Raw genomic sequence first — 13,189 nt, 5'->3', positions numbered from 1 at the left:
GGGCATAGAAAGGTCCGGCCACGTGACCCTCCTCGTGTGCCAGGGACACCAGCGCCTGCAGCCTGTCCACAGCTGTCAACTTACAGATTTGAAAAGAAGGGACCTGCAGCCTCATCTGTTCCAGGCACTCCAGTCTTCCTGTCCTCCTGCAGTCTGGTCAAACTCATGCTGGCAGCTTCAAGAACTCTGTCCAACCAACTTTGTAACCAGAGGTTCACCTGAATAGAATCTGAATCACATGCACCACAAGGCCTATGCAGCCTCAACTTCAGATGGCTCCCCGGGCTGGCTTTGCACTGCAAAGTTTGCAGCAGCACGTGCAACAAAATGGCGTCCAGCATACAAAACCCCCCTCAGCTTGCATTAACTAGCCACACACAAGGCATGCAAGCTCCACCCCCCAGTCGTTCTTAGACTTCTTAGTGGGTGAGCAACACAGCCAAGCAACACAGTTGGAGCATCCCTCCTCCCTGGCCAGCAAGGAGGGAGGGAGAGGAGCTGCTTCCTTTGAAATTTAAGGCACATCATTTAAGGGACATCTATCAATAAGGGACAGCAGCGGGACATGGCGCTGGAATAAGGGACTGTCCCTTCAAATAAGGGACACTTGACAGCTATGAGCCCGTCCAGCTGGCCAGAGTCCCCCAAGGGCCGGAGAGGCTGGCAGGGGCAGGACCCCCAGGCGAGCCCGGGAGAGAGACGGGCCCTTGGGCAGATTTGCACTCTGCACGCCCTCAGAGGCTTCGTAGTCTAAGCTCAGGGGGCTGTCATATCGGGGTGGTGGTGAGGGGTTTCTTCCTATTTGTTTTTTAATACATATTTTAAAACTTTGGATTCTCACCATATTTATACAGTACATAACAATTATTCCATTCAATTAAAAACAAGAGATAAGTTTACCCAAACCTTTGGACCTCCCTCCTTCCCTCAATGAGTTCTGGTTTGTTTTTTTAATTTCTATATTTCATTTCTGCAACTTTTACTGTAATCTAAGAGAAGACTCCCTGGAAAAACCCTGATGTTGGGAAAGATGGAGGGCACAAGGAGAAGGGGACGACGGAGGACGAGATGGTGGGACAGTGTTCTCGAAGCTACCAGCATGAGTTTGACCAAACTGCGGGAGGCAGTGGAAGACAGGAGTGCCTGGCGTGCTCTGGTCCAGGGGGTCACAAAGAGTCGGACACGACTAAACAACTAAACAACAACATCTAGTATATATCCAGAATTTCCAAAGTTCACATTACTTTGCAAGTGATGGTTATATTCCTGCTACTGTTTTCAACTGCTTACTGTGGTTTCCCAAATATGTTACAAAATCATTCCAGTCTCTTGTAAAAATATGACCTTCCTGATTGCTGATTTTTGCTGCCAGCTTTGCCATTTCCACCTACTCCATCCATTTGGTCTGCCCTTCTTCTCTGGTCGGTCCTTTGTCTTCTTTCCACCTCTGAGCTAGGAGCATCCGTGCTGCTGTTGCCGCATCCATAAACAGTCTTTACTTATCTCTTGGTAGTTCGGCACCTGTTGTTCCTAATAAAAAAGATTCTGCTTTTTTAATAAAAGTTATCATAAACTTTTTTTTATTTCTTTATATATCATTTCCCAGAATTCTTTTACCACCCCACATGTCCACCACATGTAATAAAATGTACCTTCCTTCTTATTTCGTTTCCAACACATGTTTCAACATGTTCTGTACATTTTTGCTAGTTTACTGGGTGTCAGGTCCCGATGATACATCATTTTCATGTAATTTTCCTTCAATGTACAGCAAGTTGTAAATTTTAAATTTTCCTTCCATAACTTTTCCCATTGCGCAAACTATATTATAACCAAAAGCTCCTGCCCAGTGTATCATCACAGATTTAACTTCTTCTTCATCTTTAGTATACCATTCTAAAATCAATTTATACATTTTAGATAGTAATTTCACATTATTTTCCAACAGATCTTTCTCGAATTTTGATATCTCCATACTACAGCCATTTTTTAAATCAAGTTTCAGAACATCATTTAATTGATAATACTAAATCCAATCTGTTAGTAAATCTTTAATATCTTCAAATCTTTTCAACTTCAACTGATCTTCTCCTTCTGTTAACAGCTCTTTACAGGTTGCCTCCTCTGTCTGCCACGTACCTCCTTGGGGTCTACGGAGTCCCAGAAGGTGTCGTTCGCTTCGGCTCAGGGAGCTGTCTGAGCTGATATCCATTCTGGGGAACTGCAGAGGACGAGGGAGAAGCCCTGTCAGCAGCGCTGGGAAGGGAGGAGAGACTTCCCAGAACCCTCTGCAACCTGGCCTGACGCTACAAGGCTCTCTTTGGCCACGCTGGCTTCCCTGCCTGGGCTTCCCTCCTCCTCTGTCACTTTTTCGTGTGGGTCTTCATCCTCAGAGGTTGACTGTTGGCACAGACAGGATGGAGGAACCAGCCCAGAGGTGGTAGCAGTGGTGGTGGTGGGGAAAAGGGAGAATGAGACGGGCAGGAACCCAGAAGCCAAACTCTCCTGCCCGCATTGAGTAGCTGGCCAGGAAAGGTCTGGCGCCACGGGAGGCTGGTCCATCAGGACGAGTGGGGCAGCAAGCACAGCCTGCCCTCAGCAGCCCCCTGCCTGTCTGCCCCTTGCTCACAACTGGTCCAGAAGGTGGCCTCTTCCTTCCCAGCCTCAGCGTTGCCCTTGTGCAGCTCAGCAGGGCTTCCCCCTGCTCTGTCTGCTATGTACCTCATTTATGAGTCCCAAAAAGAGTCCAGTGAGGACACTGAGCTGAGGGAGCTCTCGGGGGTGATTTTTGGCACCTGCGAGGAAAGGGGAGAAGTAATGTGTGTGCCATAAACAGCTCTTTCCAAAATATAAAAACCAGTATCATGAACATTAAAATGCAAAAGAAAGGCAATTAAAAAACACAACCAAACATTAAAACTCAAGGCACCCGTAATTGAAAGAACAGAACATAGCTAGCCGCCCGGGTGCCTGGTGCAAGGCAGGCGTCCTGAGGCGGGGGGCACCTCTCTGCCGCCTCCCCCTCAGCTGTAAATCGGCTGAGGGAGAGGCAGAGGGCAGACACAAGCCCCACACTGCTGTTTCAGGCAGCACCGGGCCTGCAGGCGCCCAAGCCACCACGTCACTCCCAGGAAATGGTTTGCTAATTCTTGTCTACAATAAATAGGAGACAGAGGTGGTCACAAGGTTTTTCTCATTTTGATCATAGAAGTAACATCATGATTTGGGGTAAACTGAGATGCAACCATCTCTCCACATCAACTGAACCCAATGTTTCCTTCCTTATCCTGAAGACACAGCTCTTTACCTTGACCTTCCTAATGCAAACAATTTTATTTCTTTTTAAAGTTTTATTTATGCATTTTTACAACTTGTAATACACTTCATACTGTAACAATCATTTACCCTAGGACTTCATGGCATTCTAATTAAACCTTAGTCAGCTGCATTTTATAATATTCTACCCATTTTCATCTCAAATCATCCTTGTTATTTGCTGGTCATAAGTTAAGTCCCACTTGTATGTTAAATTGAACATTGTATCCTCAATAAAATTCTCCAAAACAGTTCCACACTTCTGTTATTCATGATTCATCCTTATTTCTTAATTTTGCGGTAATAGTTACTAATACTGTCTATTCTACCAATTTATTCTGCCAGATTTCTTTCGTGGGTACTTCTTTTTCTTTCCATTTTTTCACATACACCATTTTAGCTGCAACTGTCCCATATAAAAAGATATTGAGTGCTTAATGCAAACAATTTTCTATTGCTTCCATGGACTGCTCATAGTAATGAGATCCCAATGGTCCCTATATTGTACTCTGATGCCAGGCTTTGGAGAACCGGCTTCCTCCCCACTTGGCCGTGGATAGCAGAACAAAGGAAAAGGAGTCTTCTTACCACTTAGAAACTTTAATAATCACAGCGAGAGAACAAAGAACACATCTCCTAGTAATTAAAGAGCCCACCCCCTTCAGTCCCGATGAACCTACATCGCTTCTATGTCTCCTAATCTGAGACTTTGGGGAGGGCAGTGGAGGAATGCTGTCTAGAGACTGTGAATCTGTTAACCCTCTCCCTGCCAGTGTTTCTTCTCCTAGCTGTTCCCCATCTAGTATTTCCCAACTTCTGCCTTCTGAACCATGTCCCTCTGCAAACCGCTGTTCCAACCCTCTACTCTGTTCCCGCCATTCCTCCTCAGTGCAGCCCTCCTCAGCACGGTCCCTGACATGTGATCATTTTAATATAACGTATTGTTATTTTTGTATTCCGCTTTTTTCTTGTGTCAAAATGAGAGTACCCCTAAACATTTTTTTAGAAAAAAAGCACTGCGTTATACCATAAAATTATATATCAATGGCAAGATAATTTTAATGAAGAATGTAAGGCAATAACTCTTATGAAGGATTATTTATCACAACAGCAGTCATACAGAAGAAGCGTGAAACACACAGAAAAACTGATATACTGGTTAAACTGCCAGGTTGGCACTTTGCGAGAAATAAGTGGGTTTTGGGTTACAGTTTGGGCACTCGGCCTCTGGCCTAACCCTTCTACAACTGATCCGATCTCCCCTGTGAAAATACCAAACCATTTTATATGTAGCGGGAACTACACAGAATCATAGAATTGGAAGGGTCAACTAGCCCAACCCTCCTGCAATGCAGGAATCTCCACAAAAGCAACCATGAAATAGGGCCTCTCAGTGGAGCCTGTGAGCCGGGAGTGAATCCTCTTCCTTTCTTAAAATATTGTGTAGTTTTGTTTTGTTTTTATTTCCAAAGGAAAAAGCAATTTGTGTTTGCAGGCACTTTCTGGGACTTGAATCTGTATTCATAAACAGTTATTTTGCAGCAAAAGGAGGATCTTACGCTCTGTTGCTTTTTCATCTCTGAATGTAGTCTAGGAGGAGGCGGGAGCCCTGAATGTGTGCTGCAACAGCAAGAAGGATGCTGGAGGAGGAAGCAGGAAGGGTGCGGGGTGAGTTCGGATTCTGAGAGGTGCCCAGCAGGGCTTGTAGGGCCATTGTAGTGGCTTGGAAGGGCAGGAGGTAAACACAAATACAGTCAAGTGGTGATACAATTGAATGAGTGGTTTATCCAGTCATTAAAAAAACCCATTCTCTTAGGTTGCTTTTGGTTCAGTATTTATCTTGTAAGTTATCTGTTTGCATGGGTTTCCCGCTAAACAGGAGCCCTCCCTCGCCTCTGCAAGTCTGGTTTTATTTTTCTTCATTCAGCTGCCAGACAACCCAACACCCTGGCCCCTGTTTGCCAGCTGATGTCACAAAGTGAGGCTTTGCAAGCAAGCCTTATAATGCCCTGCAAGGGAAATGCCTGCCAGATGACAGTGAGAGCTGGTAGAGAAAGATGGATTCTCCAGGTAGGAGGCCTAGAGGAGATGAGTGGCAATATTATTATTGTGAGGTGATGCTATTACAATTCCAAAGGGAATGCCAAGCAGGGAGGGAGGGGGAAGAGAGAGAGAGTGGAATTCTGGTGGAGACGGAAAATGAAAGGAAGCTTGGAAAGGGAGTTTGAAGGGGGGCAGGTGAGAGTCAGTTGAGAGCGGTGGGTTCTAGAAGGGGGCACGAGGGGGGGGGGCTGAAGCTGAGCTGGACACAGCCGCCATTGCTCTGAGCAGCAGAGCCGCCATCGCTCTGAGCATGTGGCCGTTCAATGCCAAAAGAAGGGGGTCTCTCCCAACTTGGCGGCAAGAGGATTCCATTAATTCAGGTGAGCCAAGGAGCCAGGGCTTGGCTTTGGAGTATTCAGGAAAGGCGCCTAGCAGGCTTCAGCTTGCATGGGGCAGGAGCCTGGTGAAATTACTTCCGAATTATTTCTTTGCGCCATCACTGCGCGTGACCCTTGATCAAAAGGTCCCTGCCCCGAGGGGCTTACAATCTTTAATAGGACACAGGGAGGGAACAGAGAAAGGTTGAGGTCCAGGCTGGATCCTGAGTCTAGGTCTCTGAATTTAAACTTTGGGATTCCCGGACATTTCCCACCTGTAACCTCTTCCTCTGTTTTCTATTTTTCTTTCTGTCTCCTAGGACAAAAAAGGCTCCTGAGACGCCCAAACATGAAGGAGGCTGGAGGGGCACAGCCCCTGGAGATTGTGGTAGGTTAATTCCATGGGGAATCCATTCCCCACATGTGCAGGGAGGTCATGGTGCTGACCTGCGTGAAACAGGGCTGGGTTGGGGGGTTGCAATCCCGTCTTGCCCCAGCCCCTCGCCCCCCTCCTTCCAAGCCAGGGGTCAGGCGCCCAGGCAGGAGCAGGCTGGCAGCCTGTGGTGACGTGGGCATGGGCAGCCTGGCAGGGGTGCTTGTTCTGCCCCCCTAGAGTGTACAATGTTCTTCTTCCTTTGCAGGGCCGTGGTTTGGGGAACCAGCAGCAGCCCAGCGGTGCAGGGAAACCCAGCAAAATCCGGAGGTATGTTGTGACCTTGAGTGGCCGGGGAAGTGTTTCCCAGTGATCTTGGGGGTGGAGGAGGAAGGCCTGATTTAGAGATCCCTATAGTCTTATGGAGAGGGTTTCTCTGTGGTCCAGGCAGGGCCCTAGTTAGGGGGTGGTGAGGTGGGCCCCCGCCAGGGGCGCAGGTGAGGGGTGGGGCACAAAATTGCCTCAAAAAGATGTCCAGAAATTTGTCTAAGTATATAGATGATAATAATAAATATTATCATGTATATATTTATCTGGAACTCCTCCAAGCAATCAGTCAAGAGGTGATACAATTGAACAAGTGGTTTATCCAGTCATTAAAAAAGATATTTCTCTTAGGTTGCTTTTGGTTCAGTATTTATCTTGTAAGTTATCTGTTTGCATGGGTTTCCCGCTAAACAGGAGCCCTCCCTCGCCTCTGCAAGTCTGGTTTTATTTTTCTTCATTCAGCTGCCAGACAACCCAACAGCCTGGCCTGTTTGTCAGCTGATGTCACAAAGTGCTGCTTTGCAAGCAAGCCTTATAATGCCCTGCAAGGGGGATGCCTGTCAGATGACAGTGAGAGCTGGTAGAGAAAGATGGATTCTCCAGGTAGGAGGCCTAGAGAAGATGAGTGGCAATATTATTACTGTGAGGTGATGCTATTACAATTCCAAAGGGAATGCCAAGCAGGGAGGTAGGGGGAAGAGAGAGAGAGTGGAATTCTGGTGGAGACGGAAAATGAAAGGAAGCTTGGAAAGGGAGTTTGAAGGGGGGGCAGGTGAGAGTCAGTTGAGAGCGGTGGGTTCTAGAAGGGGGCATGAGGGGGGGGGGGCTGAAGCTGAGCTGGACTGAGAAGCAGCAGAACAGCCGCCATCACTCTGAGCATGTGGCCGTTCAATGCCAAAAGAAGGGGGTCTCTCCCAACTTGGCGGCAAGAGGATTCCATTAATTCAGGTGAGCCATGGAGCCATTCAGGTGAGCCATGGAGCCATGTAACCTCTTCCTCTGTTTTTTATTTTCCTTTCTGTCTCCTAGGACATAAAAGGCTGCTGAGACGGCAAACCATGAAGGAGGCTGGTGTGCCACTGGTAGAAACATTGGAGATTGTGGTAGGTTAATTCCATGGGGAATCCATTCCCCACATGTGCAGGGAGGTCATGGTGCTGACCTGCGTGAAACAGGGCTGGGTTGGGGGGTTGCAATCCCGTCTTGCCCCAGCCCCTCGCCCCCCTCCTTCCAAGCCAGGGGTCAGGCGCCCAGGCAGGAGCAGGCTGGCAGCCTGTGGTGACGTGGGCATGGGCAGCCTGGCAGGGGTGCTTGTTCTGCCCCCCTAGAGAGTACAATGTCCTTCTTGCTTTGCAGGGCCGTGGTTTGGGGAACCAGCAGCAGCCCAGCGGTGCAGGGAAACCCAGCAAAATCCGGAGGTATGTTGTGACCTTGTGTGGCCGGGGAAGTGTTTCCCAGTGATCTTGGGGGTGGAGGAGGAAGGCCTGATTTAGAGATCCCTATAGTTTTATGGGGAGGGTTTCTCTGTGGTCCAGGCAGGGCCCTAGCTAGGGGGTGGTGAGGTGGGCCCCCATCAGGGGCGCAGGTGAGGGGTGGGGCACAAAATTGCCTCAAAAAGATGTCCAGAAATATGTCTAAGTATATAGATGATAATAATAAATATTACAATCTATATATTTATCTGGAACTCCTCCAAGCAATCAATCAAGAGGTGATACAATTGAATGAGTGGTTTATCCGGTCATTAAAAAAAAAATTCTCTCAGGTTGCTTTTGGTTCAGTATTTATCTTGTAAGTTATCTGTTTGCATGCGTTTCCCGCTGAACAGGAGGAGTACCCCTCCTGAGGGCCAGGGACCCCACAGCAGCCCTCCCTCGCCTCTGCAAGTCTGGTTTTATTTTTCTTCATTCAGCTGCCAGACAACCCAACACCCTGGCCCCTGTTTGCCAGCTGATGTCACAAAGTGAGGCTTTGCAAGCAAGCCTTATAATGCCCTGCAAGGGGGATGCCTGTCAGATGACAGTGAGAGCTGGTAGAGAAAGATGGATTCTCAAGGTAGGAGGCCTAGAGGAGATGAGTGGCAATATTATTATTGTGAGGTGATGCTATTACAATTCCAAAGGGGATGCCAAGCAGGGAAGGAGGGGGAAGAGAGAGAGAGTGGAATTCTGGTGGAGACGGAAGATGGAAGGAAGCTTGGAAAGGGAGTTTGAAGGGGGGCAGGTGAGAGTCGGTTGAGAGCGGTGGGTTCTAGAAGGGGGCACGAGGGGGGGGGCTGAAGCTGAGCTGGACACAGCCGCCATTGCTCTGAGCAGCAGAGCCGCCATCGCTCTGAGCATGTGGCCGTTCAATGCCAAAAGAAGGGGGTCTCTCCCAACTTGGCGGCAAGAGGATTCCATTAATTCAGGTGAGCCAAGGAGCCAGGGCTTGGCTTTGGAGTATTCAGGAAAGGCGCCTAGCAGGCTTCAGCTTGCATGGGGCAGGAGCCTGGTGAAATTACTTCCGAATTATTTCTTTGCGCCATCACTGCGCGTGACCCTTGATCAAAAGGTCCCTGCCCCGAGGGGCTTACAATCTTTAATAGGACACAGGGAGGGAACAGAGAAAGGTTGAGGTCCAGGCTGGATCCTGAGTCTAGGTCTCTGAATTTAAACTTTGGGATTCCCGGACATTTCCCACCTGTAACCTCTTCCTCTGTTTTCTATTTTTCTTTCTGTCTCCTAGGACAAAAAAGGCTCCTGAGACGCCCAAACATGAAGGAGGCTGGAGGGGCACAGCCCCTGGAGATTGTGGTAGGTTAATTCCATGGGGAATCCATTCCCCACATGTGCAGGGAGGTCATGGTGCTGACCTGCGTGAAACAGGGCTGGGTTGGGGGGTTGCAATCCCGTCTTGCCCCAGCCCCTCGCCCCCCTCTTTCCAAGCCAGGGGTCAGGCACCCAGGCAGGAGCAGGCTGGCAGCCTGTGGTGACGTGGGCATGGGCAGCCTGGCAGGGGTGCTTGTTCTGCCCCCCTAGAGAGTACAATGTCCTTCTTGCTTTGCAGGGCCGTGGTTTGGGGAACCAGCAGCAGCCCAGCGGTGCAGGGAAACCCAGCAAAATCCGGAGGTATGTTGTGACCTTGAGTGGCCGGGGAAGTGTTTCCCAGGGATCTTGGGGGTGGAGGAGGAAGGCCTGATTTAGAGATCCCTATAGTTTTATGGGGAGGGTTTCTCTGTGGTCCAGGCAGGGCCCTAGTTAGGGGGTGGTGAGGTGGGCCCCCGCCAGGGGCGCAGGTGAGGGGTGGGGCACAAAATTGCCTCAAAAAGATGTCCAGAAATTTGTCTAAGTATATAGATGATAATAATAAATATTATCATGTATATATTTATCTGGAACTCCTCCAAGCAATCAGTCAAGAGGTGATACAATTGAACGAGTGGTTTATCCAGTCATTAAAAAAGATATTTCTCTTACGTTGCTTTTGGTTCAGTATTTATCTTGTAAGTTATCTGTTTGCATGCGTTTCCAGGTGAACAAGGAGGAGTACCTCTCCTGCGGGCCGGCGACCCCACAGCAGCCCTCCCTCGCCTATCATGGCATGGAAGTGCAAAAAAAAAAGAAACATCTATCCAAGGCCAAGCACATGAGAACTTGGGAGAGGAGTGTTCCCTAGTGACCACCCTTTCGTATAACGCCTCGCCCCGAAAAAGAAAAGGAGGGATTATGATCGCCTGCTAGCACACAGGCCCTTCTTTGTGTGGCCCCTTCACAAACAGTCTGGAGGACAGCAACACGAGAAGGGGCCTTTTCTGCGGTGGCTCCCCCCTTGTGGTATGCTTTCGCCAGGGAGGCTCATCTGGCGCTCTCATTACGTATCTTTAGCTCAGAACCAGCATCAGCAGGGCGCAAGCAGAGAGGAGGCTGCTCTGCACGCAGCTGAGGCGGTGGATTCGCCAACACAGCAGCTGCATGCACCCAGAGGCACTTTGAGGATGAGGAAACACCACTACTTCCCCTGTCACTACCCCAGCACCAGCAGCCACTGGGTTTTCAAAAAAGCACTGCCACCAGTGCAACCAGGCACCAGCACCAGCAGCAGGGTGCAAGCAGAACCAAACTGTGTGTCGCGGCACCTTAGTGCTCCTCCCAGGACTGGAAACGGGCTAGTTTAACTGAATCACTGTGTGGCGAAATGAGGAATGTCTACAAAGTGTGCCACCAACATGAAAAGCTTGGAAAGTTCTGCTCTAGAACCAGGCCTTTGGCTAATTAAACAATGCATGGCCTTTTCAACATGCTTGTGGATTGGGAGGTTGGTTTATGAGTTTGTTTTTGTTTTTAATGTGTTTGCTGTGTTTTCATTTTGCATTTTTATGCTGCAAGCCTCCCTGAGAGCTTCAGATGAAGGATGGCATACAGATTAAATTAATTGATTGACTGATTAATGATTATGGCAGTTTCCCAGAATCTGGAGGTGAATTGTCAGGCTAGAAATGGAAAGCGGGAAAAGGAGTCCCAAGACCCCTCGTGCCTTGGCCTGTGTTCCCTCATCGCCTGTGTCCAAAAGGCCTTTAAAAAAGTGCCACCACCTGCGCCCCTGCTGGAACCCAGCAGCTGCATGCACCCAGAGGCACTTTGAGGATGAGGAAACACCACTACTTCCCCTGTCACTACCCCAGCACCAGCAGCCACTGGGTTTTCAAAAAAGCACCGCCACCAGTGCAACCAGGCACCAGCACCAGCAGCAGGGTGCAAACAGAACCAAGGCCGCTGGGCAGGCGGAGACGGGGGAACTGAGCGAGGCGTGAGGGGGTCGTGCAGGGCTCTGATGGTCGCCCAGGGGCATGTCCTTGCCGCCACCACACAAGTAAGTCTTGTGGGGCTCTGATGGGGTACCAGGAGTCTCCTTGACGGGGGTGCGGCTCCGAGCAGACGACCCCCCTGGGGATTCTTTTTCCCACCTTCCTTCGCTGATCTGACCTGTGAGAAAAGAAAACAATTCACCATCAGTGCTGGAAAGAGGAGCGAGACGTCCCAGAATCCCCTGCAACCTGGCCTGACCCTGCAAGGCCGTCCTTTGTCTTCCCTCCTCCTCTGTCCGCCACACACCTCCTTGAGGCATCCAGAGTCTCCCAAGGTGTCACTCTTGTAGGTTTCATGGTCTAAGCTCAGGGACGGTCCGAGTCAGCGTCTCTCTGGGGGTCAAGGCGTTTCTTCCCATTTGGGCTCCTCCTGCACACATCCCTGGTGTTGCCGATATCCACTGAAACTTCAGTAACAAAACATAAAAGCCACCAAATTAAAAGTATTCTAAAAACAGGTAACAAATCCTAAAAGCAATCAGCCGCCCTCCAAACAACTTCAGAATTGCCAGGGACAGGGCTTTCAACTCCCAAATGCCTTGTTTAAACAGGGATACCTTTAAATTTCTCATAGAAGCTAATAGCGAGGGAGACGGATGCACCTCACGAGTGAGGGCATCTCACAAACGGGAAGCCACTGCCTTGTCTTGGGTTACCACCAACCGGGCACCCTGGCAGCCTTGTGTTAACCTTGTAGATGCAGGGTTGCGTGGGCAGAGGACTTCTGCCCACAAATGGGGCCAGGCTAAACATGTCCACTCCCTTCCAACCTTTCTTCATCGGACTGTTCCCCACCCGTTCCAGTCTGTCCCTACCCTCCTTTAAAGTGTGGGACCCTCAATTGGGCACATTCCCACTGATGTTCAAGGAAATCACACCTGGCCTAACAGGCCTCTCATTCCAGGCACCGTTTTGGAAGGAAGCAGCACTTTCTCTCTTTTTTAAAAGGTGTTTTTTTACCAATATGGTAAGTTCTAGACAAAAACGAATGTGTGACTGATCGTGTATCACATCCTCTTTCTGGAGATTCCTGCTTTAGCTGGTCAGTTGAAGCCGGTCCCAGGATTGTGGCCACTGTCGCCTGCTGAATGCTTCCGGGAGCCGCAGATGAGAGCGGAGTGCAGGGAGGGGACCAAAGGTGGACACACGACCCCAGAAGGAGCACGACATGTCTCTCCCCCTCCCGCCCGAGACTGTCGCTCCCCTAAAACGCCACAGGTGACTGGCACCTACAGACATGACTATAGCAACACCAAGTATATTCTATCATCTCCCCTCAAAAATAAAAAAGCCCTCCCTGCCTGCCTCCTCCCAGTACAGTAGGACCTCGGGCTGAAGTAGCTTCGGGATGAATATTTTTGGGTTGTGACCCGAGAGTAACGGAGCGCGTCACTTCCGGGTTTCACCGCTTGCGCATGCGCAGACACTCAAAATGAAGCGCCGAATCGCGACATGCGCAGACGCACAGACCCGGGTTGCGTTGGCTTCTGGATGCGAACGGGGTTTCCGGAAAGGATCCCTTTTGTATCCAGAGGTGCCCCTCTACAAGGTTTTATCAGCTGAATCCAAACAAACCATGTCCCACCCTGGCAATTCTAAAACACGGTTTCCAAAATCAATTTTAGAAAGTGAAAATATTTAACATATGAAAGCAATACCTGCGACAGCAAGAAAAAGCCTCGGGCTGGGCAACTCTTCGCCTGGCCGCATAAAGGAGGAGGGTTTTCGGGGGTTGCCAACTTACCAGCCTCTGCCTTGCACTTTCAATCGGGGCGCTTTCAAACTGGCGCATGCGCACAAGGCCGAGTTTCGGCTCCCGGCTTCTCTGCGCACGCGCCGAGCCTTCCTGCGCTTTCTTCCCGGCAAAAGGCGCCGCGAAGGCCGGGGGCGCTTTCCGCGCAGGCGCAGTAA

General features: G+C 49.7%; 3 long non-coding RNA genes across 3 annotated transcripts; 1 reads left to right on the top strand and 2 right to left on the bottom strand.

Annotated features, from left to right (window-relative positions):
- Window positions 1–4,349: 4,349 nt before the first annotated feature.
- Window positions 4,350–7,511, bottom strand: LOC307207302. Its single transcript, XR_013834623.1, has 2 exons — window positions 7,427–7,511; window positions 4,350–6,017 (listed from the first exon to the last, which is right to left on the bottom strand). It is a non-coding gene; the product is annotated as an uncharacterized lncRNA (long non-coding RNA).
- LOC307207253 lies at window positions 5,605–7,427 on the top strand. Its single transcript, XR_013834590.1, has 4 exons — window positions 5,605–5,738; window positions 6,056–6,123; window positions 6,377–6,577; window positions 6,787–7,427. It is a non-coding gene; the product is annotated as an uncharacterized lncRNA (long non-coding RNA).
- A 3,144-nt stretch (window positions 7,512–10,655) lies between the features above and the next one.
- Window positions 10,656–13,175, bottom strand: LOC307207275. The gene is made up of 3 exons (XR_013834594.1): window positions 13,023–13,175; window positions 11,526–11,685; window positions 10,656–11,396 (listed from the first exon to the last, which is right to left on the bottom strand). It is a non-coding gene; the product is annotated as an uncharacterized lncRNA (long non-coding RNA).
- Between the last annotated feature and the right edge of the window lie 14 nt (window positions 13,176–13,189).

Source organism: Podarcis cretensis (assembly GCF_951804945.1).
Source record: "Podarcis cretensis genome assembly, chromosome: 18".
NCBI classification, from domain to species: Eukaryota; Metazoa; Chordata; class Lepidosauria; order Squamata; family Lacertidae; genus Podarcis; species Podarcis cretensis.
The sequence above is the reverse complement of the archived record's forward strand: the minus strand, read 5'-3'. Positions and strand labels throughout refer to the sequence as shown.